The sequence below is a fragment of the Nicrophorus vespilloides genome, unplaced genomic scaffold, assembly GCF_001412225.1.
Source record: "Nicrophorus vespilloides isolate i.1.1-1 unplaced genomic scaffold, Nicve_v1.0, whole genome shotgun sequence".
NCBI lineage: Eukaryota > Metazoa > Arthropoda > Insecta > Coleoptera > Silphidae > Nicrophorus > Nicrophorus vespilloides.
The window spans coordinates 1-11,577 of NW_017098456.1; positions in this window are offsets into that span (position 1 = coordinate 1).

Here is an 11,577-nt window from a genome sequence, read left to right on the forward strand (position 1 = left end):
TGCGGTCTCCCCGAATTTTTGAAACATAGTTGCAACGTGGAGCGCACTTGCAGCGTTGTCGATTTTACCACGTTACAGTATTATTTCATGTAACTTAATTTTTTTTTGTAAAATAAATTATAAAGCAATTTTTAAAAAATCTTTAATCTAATGTATCTCATTAGAGGATTACAAAAAATGATTAATAAATAAAAAAGTTTTGCATAATGTAGTTTATTAAACAAAATGTTGATTAGTATAATAATTATCTTAAGTACATTACTTATAATTTTTGTTACCACATTTTATGTTTGTAGTTTTTAATGCGAATATTTTTATATTAATATTATAATACTTTTATACTTACTTTAAATACTTTTATTCTTAAAGTATTAAAAGCTGACAATATTGTTTGGGTAACAATATGAAATCATAAAATATATTTCGTCTAAGTTATTAAGACAAAATACGACATGACAAATCACTTAATTTAGTACAATATTGTGAACTTTAACATTACGAATGTTGTAGCTGACAATAAGGAAGAAGACAAAGATGATATTCTTCTAAATCTTAATCACATAGATTTTAGTGCAAAATTGTGTATATTGTATACTATTTAAATACTTGTATTCTTATAGTATTAAAAACTCAATAATAAAAACTCAAATTTAATATAATCTTAACAAACCTAACATTATATTAAGACGCAAATTAATTATTTTTATTATTATTTGTAAAAAAAAACTTATATATGCTATATACTAAATTTATTTTTATGTATAATATAAATATGTATATAATATAAACATTTAAAATAAATTTTCCATCGCTAGTTATTGTGTAGTTATTTTATACAATTACAAAACATAAAAATCGAATGTTGTGTTTGTGTCATATTAAGATCATTCCACCGGTTATAAAATGAAAGGTACAAAGAATATGAGGAAAGGTCATCCGAGAAATATTTAAACAACGCAAATTAAGTCAACACTTTCTTCGGTTGCGCCGCGGTGCGTCATCTTTTTCCCATTTGCTGCTGCTACGTTACGAAAGTATATTTTTGCGTTAGTCAGTGTTTCGCGTCAAGAACGCAAATTCCCGGAACTTAAGTAAATCTGCGAAAACCGGAAACCCGGATACGATGTAGCGATAATTTTTTTCTAATGTCTGCTAATGGTAATTTATTTAACGATATATCATATGGTTAATAGGCAAATTATTAAAATTTATTCGGCTAGAATATTTTGTATTGGATATTTAGTATTCTAACTTTGGAATCCTTTTGTATTCAATCGCAATCTGCTATTTTTAAAGCTGGCAATAAATAAATAATAGAAAGTTAATGAATAAAGAAATGTTCATATCGAATGTGTTTATTATTAGATAGGTTCGTCATCAAACTTGCTAACTAGAACTAAGTTTTTTTTATATTACTTGACATCGATAACCAACGAATATTAACCATATTTTTATAATTTAACTATCTTAAAATACAGAAATAAAACCAATATTCCGTCAACATTCCGCTTTTCTCATTCGCATAATTGAGGAATTTAAAACCTCATGAAAATAATTATTCATTTATATAAATAATATAATTTTGTGTACTAACTTTGAAGAATTTATTTTTGCTTCATTAAAATTTAATTTGTTTTAAAATTTTCAAACCGTATTGTGTATCCACACTGATTGAAGTCACGCTATGCGAGGTATTGCTGTATTTCGGTTAGATATGTCAAGTATTGTAGAAAAATTTCCTTTGTACAAATATGTTGATGTTGAAATTATTGAAAGATGAAATAAGACATGACAAACCATTTAATTTTGTACAATATGGCTACAAATGTTGTAGCTGGACTTCATTATCATAAGTCTCCTAAATGATGACGTTTTTTTTTCTAGATCTGATGAAGATATACTAGAGCAAATAGAAATGAACATGAAGAAGTAAAAAAATGTGAAAACAAGACAACTTCTATTACAAAGTTGAAAACTAATCTTTAGCAAGTAATACCCACCTATAAGTGTTATGTTTTGTTGTAATAGAATTGCTAAATGTTGTTAAATTTCATTATCAATGCTTATGAAATGTGTGTCATTTGTATTATTTGGGATAATATGATAATATGTAAATCAACAAAACACAGTTTTTGAAACAAAATTGTAGGGGTTATATAAATACGATGTCACCACCTTATATCAAATAAAAAATCTATGCATCGAAAAGCATCAATAGTGTTGTAAAAGTAGAGCCGTTATCATTAAATTAAATAATTGGAATATAAACTTACAAAGTAAAGCAATGAGATAAATCGTTTAGGCAGAAAAGGGTCATTCAATATTTTAATTAAATAGAAAAATAGATTTAAAAAAATAGTAAACTACCGATGTACAAATAATTAAAACACTAGTTTCGTGTTAAATTTTGTAATTGGTTAGTGTGAAAAATATTATGTTTATAAGTATTATGTAATTTTAACAACGTGTAATTTTACATATAGTTTGTAAATGGATAATGTTCTTACAAAATACATTAAATTGTATCGTTTCCTAACGAAACAATTTATTAACGCCGCTCACATTAAACAAATACTTAAAAGCAGCATGTTCAAACGTAGATTGTAAAAAAAATATTATAAGTCTCTAAAATAATTGTTTAATTTTGATTTAATTGAATAGAACCAAAATTTGACAAAAAAAATCTGCACTTCTTTACTACTTTTTAGAATTTATTTTTTATTTTGTCAATTAAAATTTAATTTTCTTTAGAATTTTAAAACTGAATATAGACTATATTATTAATTAAAGTTTTAAATAAGACATCATATGGGCTTTAAGAATGGATTATCAAACTTAATATTAATACTTAAACTACCAATTGGCTCATAAAAGTGTCTCTTCTCTAAATTTTATAGTTAATTTCAAAATGAAAGTTGTCTGGTTGGTAGTGAGAAAAGTAGTGACAATGTAATTTTATTTAAATATTATTTTGGAAATTTTTTTTCCAGTTTTATCCTTCTATTCTTATTCATCCAATGTTTGTTGAATTAAATGTACTAATACTGATGTAGATTAGAAGAAGCCCGTTCTCTGAAAAGAAGATTATCTGAAAATGGTATAAGTTTTTTTGAATGAACGAAAGGGGCTGCGTCGGCTATTTTACCCGAATAAGTCATGGAGTCAGTCCTCAAAACATGACTTATTCTGTCAGCACGGTTGTTGGGTAAACATGGGCACAGGACCCATGGAGTTTTACCGCCTACTGTGTGTATACACTGCGTACATACACTTGATTCTTTCTTGTTGTGTATTCTGTAATACAATCCGTATTTCCTTTCTGCACATTATTTTCTTCATTTCTACACGAAAATCGAAGTGCGTAACAAATGCACACTCTCCGATTCCTTTACGCTAATTTTCAAAATTGAAAAAGTAACCGTTTAGAAGAAAATTGATATCTATATTTGTTCTAACCATATATATTTTAGTGCTATTTCTTGTATTTTTTAGTGTGGATTGCTTTTTGCTGGAACTCAGCTTTTTTTTAGATAACTTAACAACCTGTTACACCTGGGAAACAATTCGGCATGGTTTCGCCGCTCGCGACTTAAAACTTTCTTTGCTATGAACATAAAATATACACATTATAAAAATATTTAGACTCCATGCACACTATAAAATAACATTTTATTACCGACTAACCTCACAATTTGAAATAAATTTATGGGCCATTAGTTTTTATAGCAAAATACTGCTGAAACAATTTTTGTTTTTAGTAATTGAATGATTGAACTATTATTGCAGTTTATATTATTCTTAACTTGAATTAACGATTATGAAATTAATTATATTCATTACAATATACACAATATCTTGATATTATTTTTCATAATTAATAAGTCAATGTATAATGTAATCAAATTATTTAATTTATATTTAAAATCCATTTAAATCTAATTAGTTTTTTTTTTCATTTCTTTTTAACTTACATAATATTTTCTATCTACTAAATGGTCAAAAATCTGCGGTCATTGCTCTTTCTGTATGTGTATGTATATAATAAATTTCACTTTACTATTAATAAATATTTCGTCATTATTTGTTAATATATGACATTTGATAATTATAGCTTTTATTTAAAATTAAATTATTATTAAATATAACTGAATAAAATAAAACAAATAAAAACAATGCAGACACTAAGTACGTAGCCTTTGTTTTATGTGTTTTTTTTTTCTATCTTATACTGTAGTCTTTGTTATGTTACGTTTGCATTTGATACTGGAATGTACGTTTTTTTTTATAATTTATAATATGCAGTGGCAATTATGCTCAGAACAATGAAATGAATTAGTTGTATTCATTGTTACTGAACATGAACTCTGTAATTCAATATTTATTTTAAAAATTAAAATGATATTTATATGATATATTTTTTACAATAGAAAATAATTCATTATAATTATATCAGCAATATTATATATTATTCATGTTTTTATGACGATGAGTTAAAATTGTATCATTTTTTTCCAATTTGAAATTTGCTTTTTCTTATTTAATATATACATGAATGACTCGTCTATAAGAACTTTAGAGGCCGGACCACAATGTTCCAATAGTCTAATACAATGGAACGAGCACCTCGCATAACGAGCATTTCGCTTAACGAGCAAAATGAATTGTAAGAAAAATGATTTACTTAACGAGCGACGTTTTGCATAACGAGTGACGATGAGAAAAATCCAGGATTGTGCGCCTGCTACATCATTTTTAAAACTTGTGTACACATATTATGAGTATTTTTGAACATGTTTCACTATACTAGTATTTCACTATATGAGTAAAAATCCGGAAATTTTAGAACTCAATAACTCGTTAAGCGAGGTTCCACTGTAATTCGAAAATTAGTAGACAAAAAGTTAACGAAATATGCAATCGGTTTCGCCAATGTGTTGTCTGGTTTAAATGAGGAACTAACTTGACAAAAAAAGTGTAGTAATTTTTTAGAATTTATTTTTATTTTGATCAATTAAAATTTAGTTTAATTTTAAATTTTCAACCGCACTTACCGAAGCTTTACTATGCGAGCTATTGGTGTAGTTTTTATTTTTTTAATTAAGTTATTCGCATATTAAACGAATCTCATTTGCAAAGTTACAATATATGGTTAACTTTTTCTTGTTCATCATGTTATTCTATTGAAAGAGGATGTTGCAAATGTTGTGTTTGTTTTGTTAGTTTTTTTCTAAAGCTATGGATTTTCAAAGTAATTGGTTTTCATCTTTCAATTTAATAATGTATGAATAATCTGAATGATTCATTTATTATAGTTTTGACGTATTATGTGGTGATCTTGTTGCAGATTATTGTTCAATAAAACTATACAGAACGATTACAATGTGGAAAATAAATTTCAATAACAGATGCGTAATAATGTAATATTCCACTTTCTAAAATAATTTTACGTAAGTGGTTAAAAAATGTCTTGAACAAAACACAAAATATGATCAAAAAATATATATTTATCATTATTTTACAATACCTTCCAATTCTTCAATAAATATGATTTTTGTTCATTCGAAACATCGAAACTTTTTTATGGAAAATGTAAGACCCTAATCGTAACGTCTTTTTCAATTTCAATTTTCAAAATTACTATTATTATTGGACAAAATTTGTTTAATATATATTGCAAAAGTACACATTTTTAATTATTCTTATAAAATTTATCTATTTTTAAATAATTTATAGTAGTAACAATCTCAAGAATAAATAAATCGTTCTTTAGATCAACTTTTCTTAATAAAAAATGATCACGATGGACTTTTCTACGGGAAGGCCACAAATATTTATATCTTTACCTTTCTGGTAAATCAATTACTAAAAATCTAAGTTATATTTCCGAAGAAGAAAATCATTTTGTGGAATCATTTTTCAGTATTTATTTTTATTTTGCCATACTATAGTGAATTCCTCGCACAGCCGCATTATGCGAGTAATTGCTTCTAACATAATTTTACGTGATTAAAACCTCGCTTTGGCTACCCTTGCTATATATTAATATATACCAGAATTAACTCAATAATTATAATTCGTTATAGATTTTTAAAACAACGGAAAATAAGTGCACTGATTCAGACATCACATATTATTTATATAATAATACCAATATCGTTACGATATGAAGGCCAACCGACAAGCATAATTTGATTAATGGAGTGCAATTACAGAGTAGAATTTATTGAATATGTAAACATCAATAACAACAAACCGTACAGTACGTTGAATTTTTTCACGAAAAAAAAAAAGTGCACCGCAATCAGTTTTATGTATATTTAATTTAACATTATCACAACTTGCGTTTATTTAGAAAACAAAAATATTTCTACATGTTTAAACAGCGACATCATTCCATTCATAATTTTGTTTTGTATCTTACATAAATAAAGCTCTTGTTATCTTGACAAATTAGGTAATAAAAATAAAATATTTGCGCGTTGAGATAAGAAGTTTGTGTTTTGTTTTAATCCAAAAGGGGTGCCTTCAGAATTTTAATTCACGTACAAATATTTAACAGTGATTTTCCTTTTTTATCATTTTTTTATTGACTCAATTTAAGAGATTTCGTCTGAGTAACTGTGTTTCTCATTTTTTTGGAGGTTGTGAATAAGTTTTTTTTATAACCGAAATAACTGTTGGCTTTTTGGTGAAATTACATCATTTTTATGATGTCAAAAAGCCTGGTAGCGTTAGGGGAGGCGGTCGGACAAGTGTAAACACGGTATTCTTTCATATAGATATTTTTTTTTGGTAAAGTATCGGTTCCGTTTTAAAAATTAAGTTACTGTTAGTGAGGGGGTTGGATGGGACTTTAGAAAATAGTGTACACTGTAAATTGTATCTTAAGTCAGTCCACGCACGGAACCCGTTATTATTTATAACGCAACCCTTTTTCGTTTCGGGAGAGACCAGAGTATTTACCGTTCTCAGCAGCGGTTTGGTTTGTTGGTCCATTTAGTTTTTATTGCGGTCGATATCGGTTACTGTTCGACATATGTCGAACGGGATATTTTTTCGAAATAATGAATGGGTCCCATGAATGGATTTATTTCCGACGGGGGTTGCAGACTGACACAGACACTATTTTACGTGCATACAAATTGGCCCGATTTTTATTCAACACATGTTAGGTGTTGTTCGAACAACCCCTTTTCCTCGAGACCAAATATAAACAACATGTGATGTGTTTTCTTAGAAATTTTTGTACAAATTTCCCACCTGCTCAGAAAAAATCGAATTTTTAATTAAATGAATTTATTTAGAAAATTTTATACAAACTTTCTTAGATAGTAAATTAACTAAATTGTATGTTTAATCATGATATTGATTTATCTAATTTCAAGATTTAATTAGAAATTATGTTCTACTACAAAATAATTTATGATTTAAATTTTATAAACCGAATTACAACAGTCACAAAAAGTAAATAAAAATAAATACGTATTTATAATTACAATTACAACAAAAAATATTACCATTATAAAGGGCTATTGATCATTGGCTTCTCCATTCGGAATTTAATTGATAACTATCTTGCAAGATTTTTTTTTATAATTTTTACATTTTTTATAAATTTGTTGGTGGTACGAGGGCAGTTCCTGAAGTACCCAACCTCACGTATAAATGGGGGTTTTTGTTTGAAAAAACTACTATGATTAAAAGTATCAAGCTTAATAAACAATGTAGATCAATAGTGTAGATCAATAGTGAACGCTGTCAGTGAATTTGTAAACATGGAAAAAATTGGTCATCATTATGCGATACAATACTTTCAGTTAAAAGGTCTTAATCCAACCAATATCAAATCCGAGCGAGATTTTACACTTGGGGTCTCTGCTCTTTCGTTTACAACAAAAAAATATTGGGTGGCAGAGTTTAAATGAGGTCGTACGAGCTGCCAAGGCAAACATAGCAGTGGTCGAACAAATGAGGTGACCACGTCAGAAATGGTGAAGAAAATTCACAAAATAGTATTGGATGACCGTCGACTTAAAGTGCGCTAGCAGATATGGTAAGCATTTGAAAAAGGATACATCGCATAATGACTGAAAATTTGGAGATAAGCTGTGCATCAAACGCGGCGGTCACAATCAAGACAATGCACCATTTCACACATCCGTTATCGCGATGGCCAAAATCAATGAGTTAAAGTTCTAATTGCTTCCTCACGCACCCTATTTAACAGATTTAGCTCCCTCGGATTCTTTTCTCTTTTGAAACTTTAAAAAAATGCTCGGTGATAAAAGATTTGCCAACAAAAAAGCTAAAAAATGTTGAGATATAAAGATATTTTTTTTCTATTTTTTTGTGTGTTTTATTTGTTAGGTTAGGTACTTCTGGGACTATCCTCGTATGTCATGTAAGATTAGGAAAAATATAATTTAATTTCATGGATGAGCGAGATCTTGCAAGCTATTCCACTATATCTACAAATATGCATGTATTTGAGAATAAAAGAAGATTTATTTAAGTTAAGTGATTTGTTTATTTATTTGTATTATGCTACTAATTATTTTTAAATTAATTAAATGTAGATAGGGCAGAAATACTTAGGTCTTTATCCCTTTGATCCAACTTAGGGCCAATAAAAATGTGTAAATAAATAAATATAGATATTAAATAATAATTTATTGACCAGTAAAGATATTATTTGTATCAATTGTAACAATTGTAGGTTATTATTTACACACATAGCAACAGGGTGCATTATTCGTAGGGTCACCAATGGTGAAAGTTTTTTTTTGAGCCATTTATTTTACAAAAAAATAATAATCTAAATGAGTGACAACTGAAATAAAAATATATGAAAGAAGTCAAATAAATAGATTGTGAACAATTCATAGATATGAAATTATCATGAAATATTGGTAATTCTGCATATACCTGAGACTAAAGCTTCGAAGAATGACTATGAATTCCTTAATCCGGGTAGATCATATTTTGGAATTCCCATGTTATAGTCCTCAGAAGCAGCTTTGAAAGTATAAAAACGGTAACAGGTTAATATTATACATAATTATCGTATTATTTGAAACATTGAATCACAATGAGATACCTCATTTTGCTTGATTATAATATATAGCAAAGAAAAAAATAGCAATTATAAAACATAATATACGAATTATAAATCTGCAAAATAATGGTAGATATGATTGTAGCTCAGAGTTTTCTTTTCTGCTGCATTACTATAAAATTGTGAATAAAGAATAAGTATATAATTTATTACTCAAATATGTAAGAAGTATTAAATTCTTAACGCCGGAATTAATTCATAAAAATTCAGTCCGCGTAAATACAGTCCTAATTTATGAGTAAAAAAACCGCGTAAATGATGTCTATTAAATAATAAATTAATATAATAATATAATTATTGTCAAATAGAAATCAAAGCAAAAACTCTGAATTTGATAGCCAAAGTAAGTCTAATGAACATTTGAAAATTAATAATGGAAATCTTTTACTTACTTTTATAATGAGAGAGAAGAGTTCCATTTAATTACAATTCACTCTAATAATTGTTACAATCTTCTTTGAAATGATGTGATTTGTCAAAAACTGATTTATCTTTGATTATTTTCCATAGTTACGTATATTTTGAAACAATGAAACTTTATTTTTTTAAATTTTAGTAACAAATTCAGATACTAATAATATATAATATATAATCTGAAGGATTTATGAATTCAACATTCATTGAAATATTGCATTATTAATTAACATATAATCCTCATAAGTAATTTGATAATATAACTGAGAAATTGATTAATAAATTAATGAAGAAGCTTAAACAAAATAGTAAGTATTCTAATATTTTGTTTATATATTTACATTTGATTACATGAACCTGTTTTGTACTATCACCTTTTTCAATACGTTCCATTTTAATACCATTTATTGCAGAAAAGGGATCAACAAGTGCTAATGTTATTTATTATTTATAATAATTAGTTTAATTGATTGTATATGTTTTTATAAATACAATAAATTAATATTTATGATATACACATATAAATATATAAAATGTTGTTGAAAGTCATCATTTCGCCCGTATTTCTTTACAAATTATCGCGCCATTTACGTGATTATACTAATAAAATTAATAATTATATCTAAAATATTATTGAGTGACAAGTTTCTATAAGGTTGAAAGAAAAATATCCGTAACATTAAAAAACTGAATAAATTTCAAATGATAAATCTTATTCTAAAGTTAAGAATAAAATTGAAATTAAGGCATATTTTATTATATAGATTTATATAGTAATATTAATGATGAATTAAATAATTCTTACCTTTTGTAATTTAATGGAATGAAGGTGATCCCAATTGCATATAAAAATAGTGATCTGAAAAGTGTATATAGTTGTTAAAAAGCATGATTCATATTTTATCTGATGAACATACACACTTGTATATATTTTGAATCTGTTATTGTTGATGAAGTAGGTAGTTCTAAATTATCTTGTGTCGTGATGTGGGTAACAATTAAATGTGTCTTGATTAGTTGGAATGCGAGATAACATTGGTCATATTAATGATGAGCAGACATTTGCAATGTTTTCATTGTAACTATTATAAATATGTGTGTGTGTAATATATCCATTAGTGAGTTTATAAGGAGCTCGAGGCGAGTCTCTTGAGTTCTGGTTGTATTAGTCTGGTGGTAATACAAGTAATGGCGGAACTGGGCGAGTAGGTCAGTGGGTCATAGCGCCTCGCAGTTGTTAACAATTCTTCCTTCTGCTCGCCGTACCCGGCACCAAGTACCAGGTACCATGTACCATGTGCTGTGGTACCCGTACTCAATCGTTCGCTTTTAGCATAGCGAAGACAAAGACGACACCAACAACACGCTCATCACACTCTCACGTACATGGAAATTACGATGCATCGCCGATGCCATCCAATCCACGAAGATTATCCAATTATATATTATATATCTGTATCTCGGATTAATGTAGCATCAAATGTAATTAAGTGTAATTACTTGTGCAATTCACTCATAGTTCATAGTCTATAAACGTAGTGCATCATCCCTTAATTGCGAACACAATATACCCAATTCTTCACTCATTTATTCACATACATGTATACAAACACACATGCAACGACATTTTATATAAACACCAACTATTAATTATAAGACGTACCGACTTTCACAAACAATGCAATGTACGTATTTTAACTCGTACAATGTCGAAATAGATTTTGATATTTTCGTCAAATTCTATTTTTTTGAATTGACAGAAAAAATAATACTAAAAATTTAAATTCTGTAGCCAATACATCAAAACGATAAAAATTACATTTTATAAATAAATTCTGTTTATAAATTATAAAATATTTTAATAATTATGTTACTAAAAAATGTTAATAATAATATTCGTTATTGCTCAATAATTATTATAATATTTAGTTCATTTTGATATTAAAAAACTGAATTTGAATGAATTTCTTTTCTATTTGTTTGTACTGTTTTATTAAAGTAAAATAATAATTATGTTTACTATGTCGGTTATACATAACTTAAAAAAA